Genomic DNA, 16,889 nt, shown 5'->3' with positions numbered 1-16,889 from the left:
TTCATAAATCACAAAAACATCTTGTGAACTTTCTAGGTTACATATTTACAGTCATGCATTCAGTTTACTATGATCTGCTTATTTTGTGAAATTATTCATAAATAGAACAAATTTCAGAGCACTCTGTCAACTAGTGAGTGGCTCTTAATCACAGTTTTAAGTTTTTATTAAACTGTTTTGATGGTTACTAGACTTCCTCAAGCTGAAGCACTGAAGATGGTAGTCATAGAGCAAGGCGCCAGTACTGGCGCCAAGAAGTACTTGGTATTTCCAAAGCTGGCAGATGTAGTTCAGTTAAGTCATAGAGCAAAATCTGAAAACAATGATATGGTCCTTTCCTTCAGTCAAATATTCAGCTTGGTTTCAGTTAATAATGAGAACCTTATGAACAAAGGAGTCCGCCTAACATCTGTGTCTGTGGTAAAGCCAACACAAGTTCATTGAAAATTTGCTTGCTTAACATGCAACACTAACAATAACATGGCATGAATGTCAGTAGTTGAAGGGGTCAAACAATATTATGCTTAACCTTTATCCTATTACATTATTAAGCACACATGATCATCTAAAAGCTGTGTACAGATTTTGTATATTCCTCTTTCAATAGCTGTTTTCTAAAACCAAAATTCTTTGCAAAGGAGAATTTAGTACTTCTCTTACTACCTTGCTATGCAGAAGTGATTGAACAAATACGAGAGAGCTATTGTGTGGTGGGGGAATTTGTGGAAATGGTTGGAAGATCCTAGTGTAAAAAAAAAAAAAAAAAAAGCACAGAGGAAAAACAGGAGCAGAAAATAAATTTGCATTGTGGAGGCAAGGAAAATAAAAGATCTCACTAAGGAGTATTTATGGCATCAGTAATTCCATGCAAAATTCTCTGATCTAACCAGAGACTGTGGAGAAAATATAAAACCACAAGCCCAAGTATTTAGCTTCACCTTTATGTATGCCCTATGTTTGCTTCACTGTAGAAAGAAAGGGTTTTACATATTTCTGAGTTTTATAGCTGATTTATCTGCTGCAATTTGAACATACTAATGAGAAGGTACTATGAAAATTAAAATAATGTTAAAGAGTGCCTATATTAACAAAGTAGGCAGTTGATATATTTGCATCTTTATACATTAAGATTTAAGACTTATAAGAGTAACTACAGAAAAAGTCATCAGCATTGTTTGTTTTCTCGCCCAGGGTTTTAGTGGTGGTCTTGAGTTTTTACCATGTTTAAAGTACAGTGATATGTATGTTTACTTGTATATCATTCAGTACAACACATGCAGTGCTTCTTCATTAATTCGAAAGGCAGCTCTTTTGCCCCCCACTGACAATTTGTGGTACTCAGCAACTTTATAGGCTTTCTTGTAAATAATCCCTATATTGTATAGAAAGCCTATCTGTGGGATGCAGTATTCATGCAATTGCATGCACGCTGATGCATGCGGAAGAATTGTAATTATTTTTTTTCTTATGTCTTTTTTTCTATTGGCCATAGCAAAGCACCCAGAAAGAGGTACTTTCAATGCAGTGTGGTATTTGGTTAATTTATTGGCTTACATTCTCTTGTGTTTTATTTTTCTAATGGTTTAGACAAATTTCAAAGTGCTACAGGAACAGAAGGGAAAATAATTGTGCTGGGTATTAATTCACCTAGTAAATTTAGGATTTCAAGTTTTAATTCATATGGTGTTTAACTAAGAGCTTAAAATAACTTGAAACCTGGGTAAATGTATTTAATACCTTGTAACCTTTTGGGGGGAGGGACGGGACGGGAGAGGCTTGTTTGTTTTTTTGTGGGGTACCTTTTTGTTTGCTTTTTAAGCTATAAACCAGTGGTGCAATACTGTCTGCAAGAAGCAATCCTTGATGAAAGTTTGTTTTGGAAGCTCTAAAATTTGAGTCATTAATGATTTTTTTTTTTTTTTTTTTTGGACCAATCTTGAACACTTGGCTACTTTTTCATGCATGTGTGATCATATGGCATTTAGTGGGAGATCTCAGAATATTGTAATATAAGCTAAATAGGGTTTTTTTGATAGATTTTTTCCTTGTTAAATGTGTGTTTGTAGAATTGCATTTGTCTGCTCCCAACTTTGAAATAGATTTAGTAAGACAAACTCCCAAACCCTGGCTACTTTTAAAATACTTTTACAGTTTGGAAGGAGTAGTTGCAATGATCTCCAGTATGTACTGAATTCTAGTATGGTTTTCTAGTAGTGCTTTAAAGGTTGATCTGTGCTGTTATGTTTGAGTGTTTTTAGTAGATTCTAACTGCTAACAGAACTCCCAGCTATTTTATGCAGTCTAGGATAGAACTGTCAGGAATGTTGATCTCTTTAGTCGCAGTGCCATTTCTTTACATTACTAGTACAAAAATGAGTTCATTTCTCATGGTTTCTCTGGTTTCACACAAGATTTTACTGACGCCTATTTTTTTACAATCATCTATCAACTATGCAAAGCACTTTATCCAGGCGTTTAGCTTGGTTTTTTTATTTTTCTATACCACAAATATCCTTTATCCTGTATAATGTTCCCACTAGAAATATAGATGTATTTGGCTGCATGATAGAGCCAAGGCTTTAGAAATGCCTAACCAGTACTTCTTACATATTTTTTCTTTATAGCTCAGATTTTCTTCCTAAAGACAAGACTTTAGCTTTAACATTAGACTTCTGTTTTTTTTTCCTTAAGGTTTCAGAGATGCAATGTGTGCTTAAATTAGAGATCCAACAAGATTCCAGTTAACTGTATACAATAATCTATAATGAACACCCTACACATTAATGTATAATTGCATGTTAGGCCTGTGTGTGCGTTTAGGGACTATGTCTGTTAAATGAGATATCTCTAATAAAATTGTCTGTCATCACATGAAATGTAACAACTGTTTGAAATTGTAACTGTTGCAGAGAAAGTGGTTGTCAGTGCCTTCCCTAATCCCCTTTCTTATAAAGATACAGTGTATCCTTTTCTGTGTTTAAGCTTTTATGGCTGTTTACAAGTGCAGCAAGAATAGCAAAAAATTCTTGTGTTTAAAAACAGAAGGAAAAAAATTGAACTGAAGATGTCATCTAGAAGAAAAGCAAATTTTATATTTCATGAAGATAAATATTACATTTAAAACAAAGTCAGATTTATATCTAGCATTTATTTCCAAAATTGAAATGAGTATTTTTTGTTGTTGTTGTTGGTTTGTGTTGTTTTGTTTTTTTTTTTTTCACCAAAATCTTCTTAGTCTGAGTGTGCCTTGCGAATGTTGAAAGTGGAAGTCTGGCAAAAACAGTACATGCAATTCTCTGTCTTTTTAAGTTGACTAATCTTTTCCAATTCAGTAACTTTCTCTTAATGTGGTTTATCATTTCAGGCACTATGTTACCCCTAGTGTGGCTGCAGTACTCTGAATATATTTCTGTGAGGTTTTGTATAGCCTCTTGTGGTTGCCCTGGCTCCATCAGAAGTATCTGGGAGATTTCTGCCTCAGAATTTTGGGCCACCTTTCTTATATCACTTTACACCACTATCCCCTACCCCCCTGCCCTGGGGAACACTGGTAATCTACAAATAAGATCAGGACCCTTTTTATTACAGCCCTCAATTTGTTGCTGGTCAGAAATATTGGGAAAGGAGGCTGTATGAAAGAATGTAGTAAGAAAAATAGCTATGGAAAGGGCAGGCAAATTTAACTGACAGCTGGTAAAGCCCAACCTTTTAATCTGGATTTGAGATTATTTTACTGAAAGTTGTATTTGCAGCAGAGCTTGCTCTGCTAACAGAAGCATAACTTCGAACAACAGACACATCGCTGCCCTGAATTCAAGACAGATGTGCAGGAAGTGAATGCACTCTAAATGTTAGTGGGCAAAATAAATGTTTATTTGTTAATATTTGGCTATTGGTGACAAAGGAACATGAGAAGATCTTTGGTTTCTTACTTGACTGCATACACTGACAGATAGAAATGATGAGCTAGAGAAACTCTCAAAGGTTTAAATGAATTATTTCACTGGAGCATAAAATTTCTCTTACGCTGCATTATTTAAATGTTCTGTACTGGAATTCTTGACGCATTGAAGTATCACGTAGCCTTAGTGCTCATAGGTCCAAGAGATACTCTAAATGGAAAGCAATCAGGAAAGAATGACTCAACATCTGGAAAATAAGACTTGTGATTAGTTTATGTTATGGGAGGTCCAGAGGTGATCTGAGCATTATTTATTCTAATAACAATATATGTGCATAAGCATAATTGTTTGAAACATACAATACTGAAATATTTGTCAAGAACGGATATTTTCCCAAAAGACATTTTGCTCTTTAAACAAGGTATGAGGACAAACCATTACACAATATGTTCGAGTTCTTTGGACATTTTTTATACTGGAAGGTAAACCAGCTGCCCAAAAATATTATTTGTTTGTTTTGAATGCACAAAGATACAGAACAGTTTTTCTGTCAGGTGGCAAGCCTTTATTTCTTTGTTAAAGGCATGATCCCTAAAGCAACTGTAGTCAGTGCCAGTTAATTACAAAGCTTGAAACTTTTTCTGTTAGTTCTGGCTTATTAATTGAGAACTGAAATTTTCTAAACTTTTTTGTTTACCTTTGCTCAAATATTGTACATTCTGACACCTAAGAATTTAAAAGATTGTCACTTACTCTTGCCCTCTTACAGCCTTTCCAAATGTGTTTGTATTCTTCTGAAACACCAAGGAAGGATTACTTTGTTCAGCATTTTTCTGTCCTGTGAACTACTGCTTCCTCAGAACTTCACACCATAATCCTCAGTCTTATTCCTTTATTTCTTCTTAGCTTTATGCTACCATATTCATTACATTATGCCTGCTGTTAGATTTCAAGCTCACACAGTTTGTTTATAATTATTTCACAAGCTCCTATTGTGAAATTATTGGTAAGGAAAACAATGGAATACACAAAATGGCTTTTATAAAAGACAGACTAGAGTTAAATTAGAGTGCAACACATATGTCTTGCTGCAAATGTTTCTATTGCTTTGATGCTATTAGTATGTGTACAGTATTCTGCGCTGAGCAGCCCAAAGCAAAACTGAAGCCCTCATCCGGCCAGATGAGGAGCCCTCACTCCTGCCAGAGACAGCTAGTGAGGAAGTACATTGAAGGTTTTTGGAGACAGCCTGGGTTTCTAATGGATGTGCCATAAACCCCAAAGCTCTGGGTAAAGGCCCTGAAAGCCAGTCTGGAATATTGGGAGCATGCCTTGAGTCCTCTTTCTAGCCTCTGAGTTTTTTTCTGAAGCTCAGTTCAGTGACCAGAGGCCAATCAAGCAATAACAGCAGTTGTTAAGGAAAAAATACAACCTTGGTTATCATTTTCCTTTAACTATGCATGCAATGCATCAAGATAGTGAGAGACAGCAACATATCTTCTAGAAAGGAACTGGATGCTTTATGTGCTACATGCTTTTAGAATTAAAAATAAATCTATAGAATTAAAACAATTTTCTATAATGTAAAATACATTTTAAAGTTTTTTTTTTTTATTTTAATGAGGAAAATCAAATTGAGGGGTATGTTTTGGTTTTTTTTCCCAATATTTGAATCAGCAGAGACTAATTACTACCACATTGGATAGCTTAGATAATTAAAGATTTTTGTTCTGAAGAACATATGAATGTAATTTAATTGAGAAGTTTGTAAGAAACTAATGCATTGTTTTTCTGTAGTTTCAGTTGAAACAGTTTGTTGTTGGGTTTGTGTTTTTTTTTTTTATTTGTTTTGGGTTTTTTTTGTTCTTCTTAGAAGATTAACTTCAAAATGTTGAGGGAGAAGTTTCAGGAAAGTTCCGTTCTCCAAAAGGAGAAAAAAAAATGCAGTACTGTTATTTCTTACTCGTGTTCCACATAGTCACGTCTAAGAGGGGTGATCAAAAAATCCTAAGTATAAAAGCAACAAAATATATGCCATTAGCAGCAGTACCATGCAAAAACTGGGTGGAAGAAGGAAGAGGGGAAAAAGAGCACTTGGTCTCCTTCCCATAGCAGAAATATTTTCCAGTGGTCATAGTTTTATACATTGCTGAACTACAAAGAGATTTTAGCATATGCAAATGAAGAAAAGCTTGTTAGTTGACTAAGACCTTCCAATAACAGAGTCACACATTTTTTCATTAAGTTAAAAGGTTTAGAAGAAAAGGATATTTGCCATACCATAACAACCTGTGATTTGTTCATATTTGTTTTATTTGAACACATTTTATGCACAAAAAAAAATTAATTAACAGCATTTACATGTCTATAGCTGTTAAAATCTAATTTAAATACAAGGTAGTTGAATATTTAGTACAAACTTGCACAGTATATTCCTTTTTTTCTTTCTTTTTTTTTTTTCTTTCACATTCAGTGTATCTATTTTTACCGAGGTTTTTCTTATCATCCCTCTTTTAAGGAAGCAATTAAAATTACATGCTGTATTTGATCAAATGGAGATCTATCTAGCTTAGTATCCAATCTCCTGTGTGGATAACCAGAAGAAAAAGAAAACATAATAATAATAATAATAAACAAAAAGAGCTGCACTGACTGATCATTGTATAGCTTTTATAGATTTCTGTTTCATTTCATCTTTTGCAGTAGTTGTCTTTCTCCAAATTGAGAAGTTTGTTTGGAATGACTTTCATGCAAGTCTGTTCTTTTTATTTTTTTTTTTGTTGTTGTTGTTGTTTTTGTTTTCCTTTATACCACCTACGATCCATAGTTCGGTGTCTTTCTTCTCTTTGCAAGTGAGGTGACCAGCCTTGTACAGTTTTCATGATTTATATGCACCATATGCCTGTGCCATGGTATTGCGTCATCATCTATTTTAGGCTCAATTATTTTCTGTTTTTTTTACTACCATTCTGTTTGCCTTTAACTGTTGCTAATTATTGATCTTATGTTTTCACAGAACTATGAAAACAATCTGAGTGTCTGTTTTGGAGCAGTAGTTGCTAATTTTGTATCTGTCAAAGCGTTTTTACAGTTTGGTTCCTTTGCCTCCCCCCCTTCCCTCCTCCCCTCCACCTACTTTGCATGTATTGACAGTGAATATCTAAGAGAACCTTTCGCAACTGTTTCTGGTCAGCTTTAAAGAGGCTAGCTTTTATTATCTGTCGACATTGCCACCTCATGTTCTTTAAACAGCATAGGAACCTGCAAACACCCAAAGGATTCACTGCTACAGCTCTGTACTTTGAAAACTGATCATTCATTTTTGTAATTGATATCGTGGGGGGGGTGGGGGTTTTGTTGTTTTTTTTTGTTGGTTTTTGTTTGTTTGTTTGTTTTTCTGAGGAGTTTTTATTTTCACTCAGAATAGACCTTTCCTCTTATCCTTTGACAGCATGATTTTCTTCTGAAGCCTTAGGTAAGGATTGTGAGGAGTCTTTTTGCAAATCCAGTATCACTCTGATCATTCTTACCTGTGCCTTTGTTGTCTCCATTAAAGCAGTAGCATTTGAGTTTTTGATCATGAGTGTCTACTATAAAATGACATGGTACGTTGCTTTCTGATTACATTAGTTTATCTGTATGTACTTTAAAAAAGCTGTTCTTACATATAAAACAGATGCTTTCCAGGCACAGAGGCCAGACAAACTGGTTTGTAGTTTCCAGCATCATCTCGGGAATCCTCTTGCAATTTGTATTCACCTGTTCTGAAACTTGTTCGAGTTTGAGACAGTGTCCAAACCTTTATTGCTTGAGAGATACAGAACTTGTCTGAGAACCTGTTTGACCTTTTCTGTGGTTGTGAATCCTAACACAAATACTTTGTTTAACCTTTTCCGATTCTCTTTCTTTTGTGCTTGTTTTACAGTCAGATTATCTGAAAGCCCAACTGTTTCCTGTCAGGGTTCATACAGCTGATGTGTTTGAAAGCAGTTTTATTACTGGCTTTATGCATTTGGCAAGTTGGGTTTAGACCTTTTGGTGGTTCTCCAGTTTACATTGAACTAATGAGACTTTGCTTTTCTATTTTCTTTGGCTGATTAGCACTTTTTGAAGAGTATCCTTCATTTACAGATGTCCCCCATGCTCTCATGTTTAATCATATATGTGAGGTTTGAGGAGTAGGAATACTGGGGAAGTGAAAAGCCTAAAGGGAAAAGGGTGCTTTGAATTTTTCAGTTGACAATTTTTTATTTTTCCTCTGAACCTGTAATGGAAGCTTCCTTCTGACCTCTAAGCTTTTTTACCCATTTAACTGGCTTCTCATTTGCATTCTTTCTTGTAAAGTCTAATTTTATGGTGTTACTTTTAAAAATCTTTCCCTTGTCCTATAGTCATTTAAGAGTGTTATGCTGTCTCTTAACTGTTTTGTACATTATTCAGAAGTAAATCTACCATTGCTTCTCCTCTTTTGCTATTTCTTCCCAGTTGCTTTGAGCAATAATTACGATACCCTGAAATTTAGATTCTGCATGATGTCTCAAAAATATACTTAACAGATTAAACTTTTTGTTATGTTTTCTATGTTGCATATTATCTGACAGCTTTTACCATTTACAGGTCATGTTTAACGTGCTTGTTGAGTGGTCTGTTCCAGGGCACTAACTGCTGTGTTTCTACTCGGGCATGAACTTCCCCTGTAATGAATGTGGTAGATTTGTACAGACTCGTGCTTCCCTGGGTGTTCATTGCCACCCTTCTGCAGTAACGAATTATGGCACCATAAAGAACCTTATATTATTAGTGTCACACTGATTATCTTCCTTCTGTTATGCTTAGAACAGCTATTAAATCTTTCGGTAAATATAAATTTGCCCATTGCCAGTGTTAGATGCCTGGAAAATATATAGGGTTACACCATACACACAGTATGGACTTCGTGTATTGAGCTCTGTTTATCCGTGTCATTTTTCTGACTCGTCTCGCTTGGTTTACGCCCGGACTTCCTTCCTCTCCGCCACACCGCTTCCCCCTCCAGCCCGGCCAGGTGATGTGCCGCGCCGCCCCTGCCACCCTCCTCCGCGCCAGGTGGGCCTCACTTCTTGTCCTGCGCTGCCGGGCTCACTGCCCCAGGCGGCCCCGCGGCCGGGCCCGGCTCCCCTCTTCCAGCAGCAGGTGGCAACAGCGGCCCACGCTGCCACCGCCGGCGGGAAGTTCCGCGGTCCGTCGCCGGGAGACGCTGGCCCGGGGTTATGAGCTACCTAGGTTTATCCTACCTTTAACCGTTCTTCTTCTAGTTTTGTCGTGATCCCTAAGCAAAGAAAGATCAAGGTTATTGCCCTTGTTCTGCTGTTCCACAGGAGACCTCCCCAAGCAATATGTGCTAGGCTCTGCTTCAGTAATTACTTTAGCTACCTGGACACAAAACAGAGCTCAAAGGTATTGAACTGAAGCATTAGAGTGCCTCTTGTAATCTTAAACTTCTCAGTAGGCTGAATCCAGTCATGATGCTGAAATAAATACACATCAGTGATTCCAAATAATAGTTGGTTTTTGTTGTTATTGTTTTTTTTGGGGGGGGGGTGTTTGGTTGTTATTTTTTTTTGGGGGGGGGGGGGTGTTGTTTGTTTTTTTTTCTTAGAATGTATATGTTCTGTTTTTTCATGTATCTAGGCATTTGATTTTGTTGCAATCCCAGCCCTTATTTCCTTGAGTTATTAATACCAGCTTTTGAGAAGCACTTTGGAGCATGAAAAGAGATGGAACTTAAACCATAAACATGCATCCTTCTGCCCTCAGTTATCACAGTATTGTGATTTGAATTGTAAAGCTGTGTCATCTGTCATCTATCTAGCCAAAAATCTTGCGTTATTTTCATAATCCCACCACACTTAGAACATGGACTAAATATCACAAGATCATTACATCATTTTCTTAGCATCTGTAGCTCTTTAATACTATAACTTCAGAATATTTGATGAAAGGCTTAATGTGCATTAGTATGATACAATCCCTAATGCTTATCCACATATCAGACTGGGCAGACATATAGAATACCAGGCTACATCCAGTGTGTTCTCTGCTGTGCCAAATATAAAATTGCAATTTGGTTGGGAGAATAAATTGAGGGTATGTCATTTTAATTCAGTGAAATACAACCATCTGATAGACGAAAAAAGGGACATTTGATTTTGAAATGAAACTTCTCAAATATTTTGTATCTGTAATTCTTGAGTGAGAAAAATCTGTATTTTGACTTGTGACTGTAAGAGTTGACTGTACTGCAGTTACAGATAAATGGCAACTTTGCCTGATTTCTGAATCCCTTAAGTTTCCATGTAGTATTTTCTAACTAGCTGTAGTACTGTAGGTACTGATGATACAATACACAATTCACTAGCTTGAACCATTAAGCAGGGAAAGCTTGTTTCTGAATGATTCTGAATGTCTTCATGGGTAAAAGAACTTGCAGTACTTTCTGTTGTAAATCATCAAAAAGTAGCTACATTCTGTGCAGTCTATGTAAAATTATACTTGGCTTGTGGATGTTAGAGAGAAGTAGAGAACTTTGGAGGGACTTCACAAAAGGCAAAGACACAGCTCAACTCTGTATTTTAAAAAGAGCATTCTAAGTGCTTCATCTGGCTGCTAAGGCAAGTCAGTAATATTGCCTGCTAATTTCTGCCTCAAGCTATTAGTCTGTATAAATACGAACATTTTAGCAGTATAAATGATCCTAAGTTTTAGCTGAAATTCTGACCCTTCAACCTTTGCTTTCTTTGAAGTCGCCGACCATTTTCTTATGGACTTTGGTGAGTCTAGGATTTCGTACTAATACTTTAAGTGATGGAGAAGTCAATATATCCCATGAAACATTGTTCAAAAGATTAATATCCCTCCTTTTAGAACTTAAAGTGATCTTTCCATAGTGAGTTTGTCAGATTAATTTACAGACATCCTTCATTCTTTTCTGCTTTTGGTCTGTGAAATTATGGAGCCATCTACTTTTGGCTATCTTCTCATGCAGGTATATGTAAGAACTGTAATCAGATTGCTTCTTAACTTTCTTTTCTATAAGCTAAATAGATCAAGCAATTCCATAGAAAGACAATTCCTGAGGTTATTGAGGCTATTCCCTTTGTTGGTGTTCTTTGATGTTCCATCAGCTATAGCTCTACTCCAAAGACTGTTCTGACTTCTAGTCACTTCTTGAGAGACAAGGGGTCTTACATTAGTTATTGATCATAATTACTGAGTGTAATCAAGATAGTTCTTTGAGTGAGTTTGAGTCTGCTCAGAAAAGACCAGCTTTCTCATTGCTATTGCCACATGGACTTCACTGAGGATTAATAACTATTTTTAATATCTTTCTTTTCTGTGTTGGTAAAGATGTATTTAATTGCAGTAAATTGAGAGCAGATTCCTATGGAAGCCAAAGATACTCTTCTTTCTGGTGGTGTTTCATGAGCCATTCAGTTTTCAGATCTATGAGTTATGCAGTTGTTAACTCCTGCACTCAAAACTAAATTACTTGAGTAATTTAAGTATTCTGAATTGCCAACACCAACACACTTGGAGCTCCATTAACTGTATACTAGCTGTGGGTAAATTGAGAGCACAAAAGCACAGATCTTAAGTTAGCTGCTTAATGTCGCGAATATTAAAAAAAAAAAAACAAACCAAAAGGTACATTTGGTATCTACCCTGCTAACTTCATCAAACAAATATGCAGAGTGCTATAAAACTGGTATATCCTTGCCATTATTATGATGGATTAATTATGGCCACTTTGTCTCAAACAAATACAATAGCAAAAAAATTGAGAGGTTCAGTAGTGGAGTAAAAGAATGATTGAAAAGTGGAATGCACATAAGGAGCATGGAAAGGCTGGGACTGTTCAGAGTTGCACAGGGTCATAGAGTAAGGCAAATAGTTCAGGGCCCCTATACAAAAAAGTTAGCATCCTCCTAGAGATTATGATGTTAGAACAACGAATAAATTATTCTTCCAATAGTTGCAATAATGTTAATCTACATCTATTCTTGAGTTTGCACTACTTTGAACCAGTGTTTCATCTTTGCCAGTGAACTACTGCATGATTCTAAATAAATCTCTTGGTCCTTCTCCTGCATTTTGTTTATCTTTTGGTATCATTTAGAAAGAGTTCCATAAAGCATGAAGGAAAAATTTTCTTTTTTGCTTATGGACTGGGCTTATCAGAGTTAGCCATAGCTTTGTTACTTTGAGCCCCTCTAATGAAAATAGCTAATTTGGAATTAAACCAAACTCCAGGAAATTTGAATTCTGAAAAAAATCCACGCGTAATTTGTATTCCAAACAAGTCTTGCTAACTTCTTCAAGCAGCACTCAGTAAGAGATGCTACCTTGTTCTGCAAAGTTTGACTTGCATGCATCCTTTGACTGTCATGGGTACACCATCATTGTACCATCACTTGAACCGCAGGTAACGTGGAAATCCAGACCTAATGTCATTGAAACAGAGATTGAAAAGCATTAGAGCCTGTGTGGATCTAAAAGAAAAGTCAAAGACTAATGTGCAGGAAACCCAAATTTTATTTCTCTTGACTCATGAATACAAAGCTATAAATCATATCTGTCTGCAGACAAATCAATACACAGTGTCAGGTCCACTGCTTATTGTGCCTTGCAGCTGATACATTTGTCCAGCTTGTTTTTATAACGTGCACTGTAAATACATACTGTCATGTAAACATCCAAAAACGTTTTCCTCAGGTAGCCAGTACTAGTAGTCTCCCCAGCAAAAGTGGTATAGTTGATAGGTATGACAAGTTTTGTTTTGAGAACCTCTAAATGGAATGCCTGTGGCATGTTATACTACCTAACCAGTGGAAAAGCTTAGTATAAGCTGATACTGAAGTAAAAGCCAATAGCATTGTTTTTTATACCAGTAATTTTATTTTCTGTAACAGAATTTCTTACATGTAAAATATGTCCTTATGCCAATGATTAATTTTATACAAAATTCTTGTTCTTGAAACACTTTCCAAAATACATTTAAGGGACAGGAATCTTGTCTAGAGAACAACCCCCTACTATAAGCTTAGAGTACTTTTTAAAAAAATTTATTTAAATGTGTTGTATCATTTGCATTTGTGTACTATGCTAAGCGTTAAGTAGCATTTTGGGAGTTATTATGGTAATTGTTTCCAGTCTATTGAAAATCTTGAATCCTGCCAGTCAATCTTGCAATCCAAATTCACTCCCCAAAGACTCTGGCAGGTTCATTGAGACTGTTTGCTCCTCTGTGCATTATAGTTTAAAATAAGCTTAATCTGGTAAAATGCCAGCCTTTTCTCAACCTTCCTATATTCCACACCCATGTTTTTTTCACCTGCCAAATTCAAACAAATCTTATCTAAACAATTAAGATAAGCACTGAAGCACTCTCTATAGTCAAATCGGCAAACCTCTCAAAACCAGAATTGAAATACAATCTCTCTAAATTAAACAGTCTACAATGGCAATCATGTTTGTATTTAAACATTTTATTCTGAAAGGATTACAGCATCAGTCTCCATTTTTTTTTTCCAGCCTAGACAAGAAGGCGACATAGTGAGTCAAACAAAATATATTTGTTCTTTAAGAACTGAACTTGCACGCTTTTTATAAACAAACTGTATAGGTGTATGAAGTTAGACTTCACATAATCAGTAACTGCTGTTCTTAACATAGGAGTCAATTGTTTGAAATGTATGTAATGTAACTGTTTATATTAACAATGTATAGCTATATATAAAGTTATATATTTTGTTGAGTGTGTATATATATTTATATGTACATAAAAATCTCTATCGATACAATTTTGTTGCTGTAATGTAGGGGTACAACATTAAGGAATAGGAATTTTAAGGACAAATGTCTAAAAAACTGAATTGTGTTGGTAAGAGAAGACTCAGTACAAAAAGTGATACTAAATAGTCACTCTTTTCAATGAAGTCTTCTGCAAAATTTCAAACTTTGCAAACGCATCTTCTTGCCTTACTGCTTCCCAGAAACGTAAGTGCATGTTCTTGAAGGTATTTAATAATTTCAAGTCCTTTAAAAACAATCTGAAGCAACAGCTAAGCTCAGTCCATGGCTTCTGCTTGGAAATTTTGTATACTGTTCTGGTTTTATACATAAACTTTAGATCAAGGTGAATTACTGCCCCAGTAAAACTTTGTGCAAGCAGTTCTAATTGCTGTGTCTTGCCTCTGATTCATGCTGTATGTACTTACGTTGAAGATCCAATCTCCATTGTGCTTTGTGCAATGAAAGTTTTGGTCCTGAGAAGGCTAGAGTATTTGCTAATAGATAAACATTATCACAAAGCTACTGAGGGCAAGCAGGTAGGTAATAATATGAAATTGTTTTCATTTATGTTAACTCTCCCTAGTTCAGCCATGCCTCTACCTACGCATTAGCAGCAGGGCTTTTTTAATGCAAGTTGTGTAAGACCTGTTTTAAAATTCTGTTCTTTCACTTTCTGAGAATTCTATAAAAATTCTACAGTCACTGTCATTTTGTGTTTTTTCCATATTTATGTAGACAAAATATTTATTTTGGAGGCCCATTTGGGGTTTAACTTTCTGCATTAGGGGATTCACATTTCTCTTTTTTGAGATAAAGAATAATCCCAAGAGAACAGGAGTAGTTGTCAAGTTGTTGGAAGTATCGCAGACAAAACATGACCTTGTACAGTAGGCCTGTGTTAGATGAATGATACCAATAAACTCACATGGGGAAGAAAAAAAGACAAAGGATAGCAATTTTTGAAGTCGTGGGTTTACTATGCAACTGAAAATAAGACTGCAAACTTTGTATCTTAATTGATTTTTTAAATATAAATAGCAAGTTTGATTGAAATCTGGGTTTACTTTGCAAGCAGCTTGATATTGTATCATACCATAATCATTATAGTAGGAAAGGAAGCCAGTTCACTTTGATCTTCTTCTAAGGCTCTCTTGGTTCTTTTTTTTGCTAAGAACATTGAGGCAGATATTGTTTCTTCTACTTCTGAATTGAGCAGTTCAGCTGTCAGTCATTCCAAGGAACTTGATGAAATTGTCTACTTTGAACCTTTCTTTTTTTTCTGGTTTGCTAGTATTTACATTTGTGGTGTTCTTGCATTTTCTTCCAAAGACATCTCTCAGTGAAGACTTCCATTCTGTATTCAGCAAACAAACATATTAGTTCTTTTTTTTCTAATTTGTTGTAAGCACCATTTCATAAGTTTATCAGGATATATATTGAGTTGTCTTCCTTGCAACAGAATTTTCCACTGTTTAAGGTTTACCAGTATGCTAGTTTCCTGATGATGCTGAATTTTGACTATTTGAAGTTTCCTACTTGTATGTTGTTCTTGGAGCAGGTGTGTGTTTGTTTTTTTGTTTATTTGGTTTTGTAATTAACTCAGAAATAATAAGTCAAGGAAGATCATACAGTGTGCCACATTTGACCTATTCATGTAGCCTGTGTGTTTTTTTCTTCCAAATATACTTTTTATATATATGAAAATGAATGTCTCATCAAATTTTCCAGTACAATTACTTGAAAAATTTTAGAAGGTTGAATGACTTTTAATGTTACCATTCTTCCTCAAAATCACGTAGTAATTTTGAGACTTTATTTATGCTTATGGTTTCTATATAATATAGATACAGTTTCATGAGATCATTCAGTGAAGAAGAATCAGTGCCTTTGTAATTTGCTGAAGTGACTGTCGCTCCATTTGATAGAGCAGATGTGAAGTCTTGCAAAGACTTGGTGCTCTTCTGGAGAAAATGTAAGCGTGAAAGGGAAGAAGCAAAGATGTTCAGGAGGAAAAGAGGAGTGGCCTCTTGGAGTGATACTGCTTGTTTTTTTGAGAGCCATGGAGAAGTCATTTGTGGTGGAAATCAGCATTAAGAACTTGAGTGGGTAGTTTGCTTGTTGGTCTCCCTGAAACATGAATCTGAATATAGCAGGATTGGTTCAGAATTCCTTTTGCAAATTAGAAGTGGTTTTGCTTCAGCTACTGCTTCTTTTGTGGGGAGTTAAACTGTAATCGGTTATTAATTAAGTAGGACTTGGAAATTGCTCAGTCATTTTTGGGGGAGACAGCAGTGCTCCTAGGCCGTCTTCAAAGAGGACACTGACTTTTAGATGGAGGCTGGAGACATAAAAGCTTAGGAAATGTACTTGGAAGGGCCAGAGAAATGTAGTGTGATTTTAAGCTTGCCCTGAGAAGAGGGAAGACATAAACCCAAGATTTGGACTGAAAACCAGCTTTCTGAAAGTCACCCTTCTGAAAGTATGGTTGTTCTAATGGGAGTTTTATGACATAAAAGTTGGACCAAAGGATGGAGTTGATAATTCCTTTTTTTTCCCCTGAAACTCTACTCAGTGTGAAATTCTGAATTTTGGCCACTTCATTTTAAAAGGAAATTCCAGAGGTTTGGACTTGCAAATAGAATAGAATTTCCAAGTACTAATGGTTTATGTAAGTGGTGCTATTAGATTCATAGCCTCAGGCAAGTGTAGGTTTGCTGTGTCTATATTGCCTATTTTGTTCTGTTGGTAGCTGGTAGTTCACAGTGTAGACAGATGAATAATTGACTGTAATGATCTGTCTTACAATTAAAAAAAATGTAACTACTTCCATTTATAGTGTTCCTGAGAATACACTACATCCTCCAACTCTCTGCTGGTCTTTTCTCATGCCTTTTTTCTTCAGGATTATATTTACAGGGAAAAACTTTGATCTCATTGGTGGCTTGGTTACATACTGTGCTCTTCTGAAGATGTGGGTGATGATTATTCATTGTGTTGTGTTTATTTTTTTGTGGTGTTTGTTTGCTTTTTTTTTTTTTTGTAGTCTGTGTTCTAAACTGGCTTCTATGTATGTGGGAGAAGGTCTGGTTGTCCTCGGAGTTCAAGTATGCCTCTGAAAATAGTTGTGTGCTTTACACTAATCCCACTTTTTTTAGC

General features: G+C 35.7%; 1 protein-coding gene across 2 annotated transcripts in view; it reads left to right on the top strand.

Annotated features, from left to right (window-relative positions):
- FMN2 (formin 2) overlaps positions 1-16,889 on the top strand; it is a 158,566-nt gene that overhangs the window by 70,571 nt on the left and 71,106 nt on the right. The gene's annotated exons all lie outside the window — the stretch shown is intronic.

This window comes from Pezoporus flaviventris, unplaced genomic scaffold (assembly GCF_033815535.1).
Source record: "Pezoporus flaviventris isolate CSIRO_AGI_PZ_B2104156 unplaced genomic scaffold, CSIRO_AGI_Pfla_v1 ptg000066l, whole genome shotgun sequence".
In the NCBI taxonomy this organism is placed as follows: domain Eukaryota; kingdom Metazoa; phylum Chordata; class Aves; order Psittaciformes; family Psittacidae; genus Pezoporus; species Pezoporus flaviventris.
The sequence above is the reverse complement of the archived record's forward strand: the minus strand, read 5'-3'. Positions and strand labels throughout refer to the sequence as shown.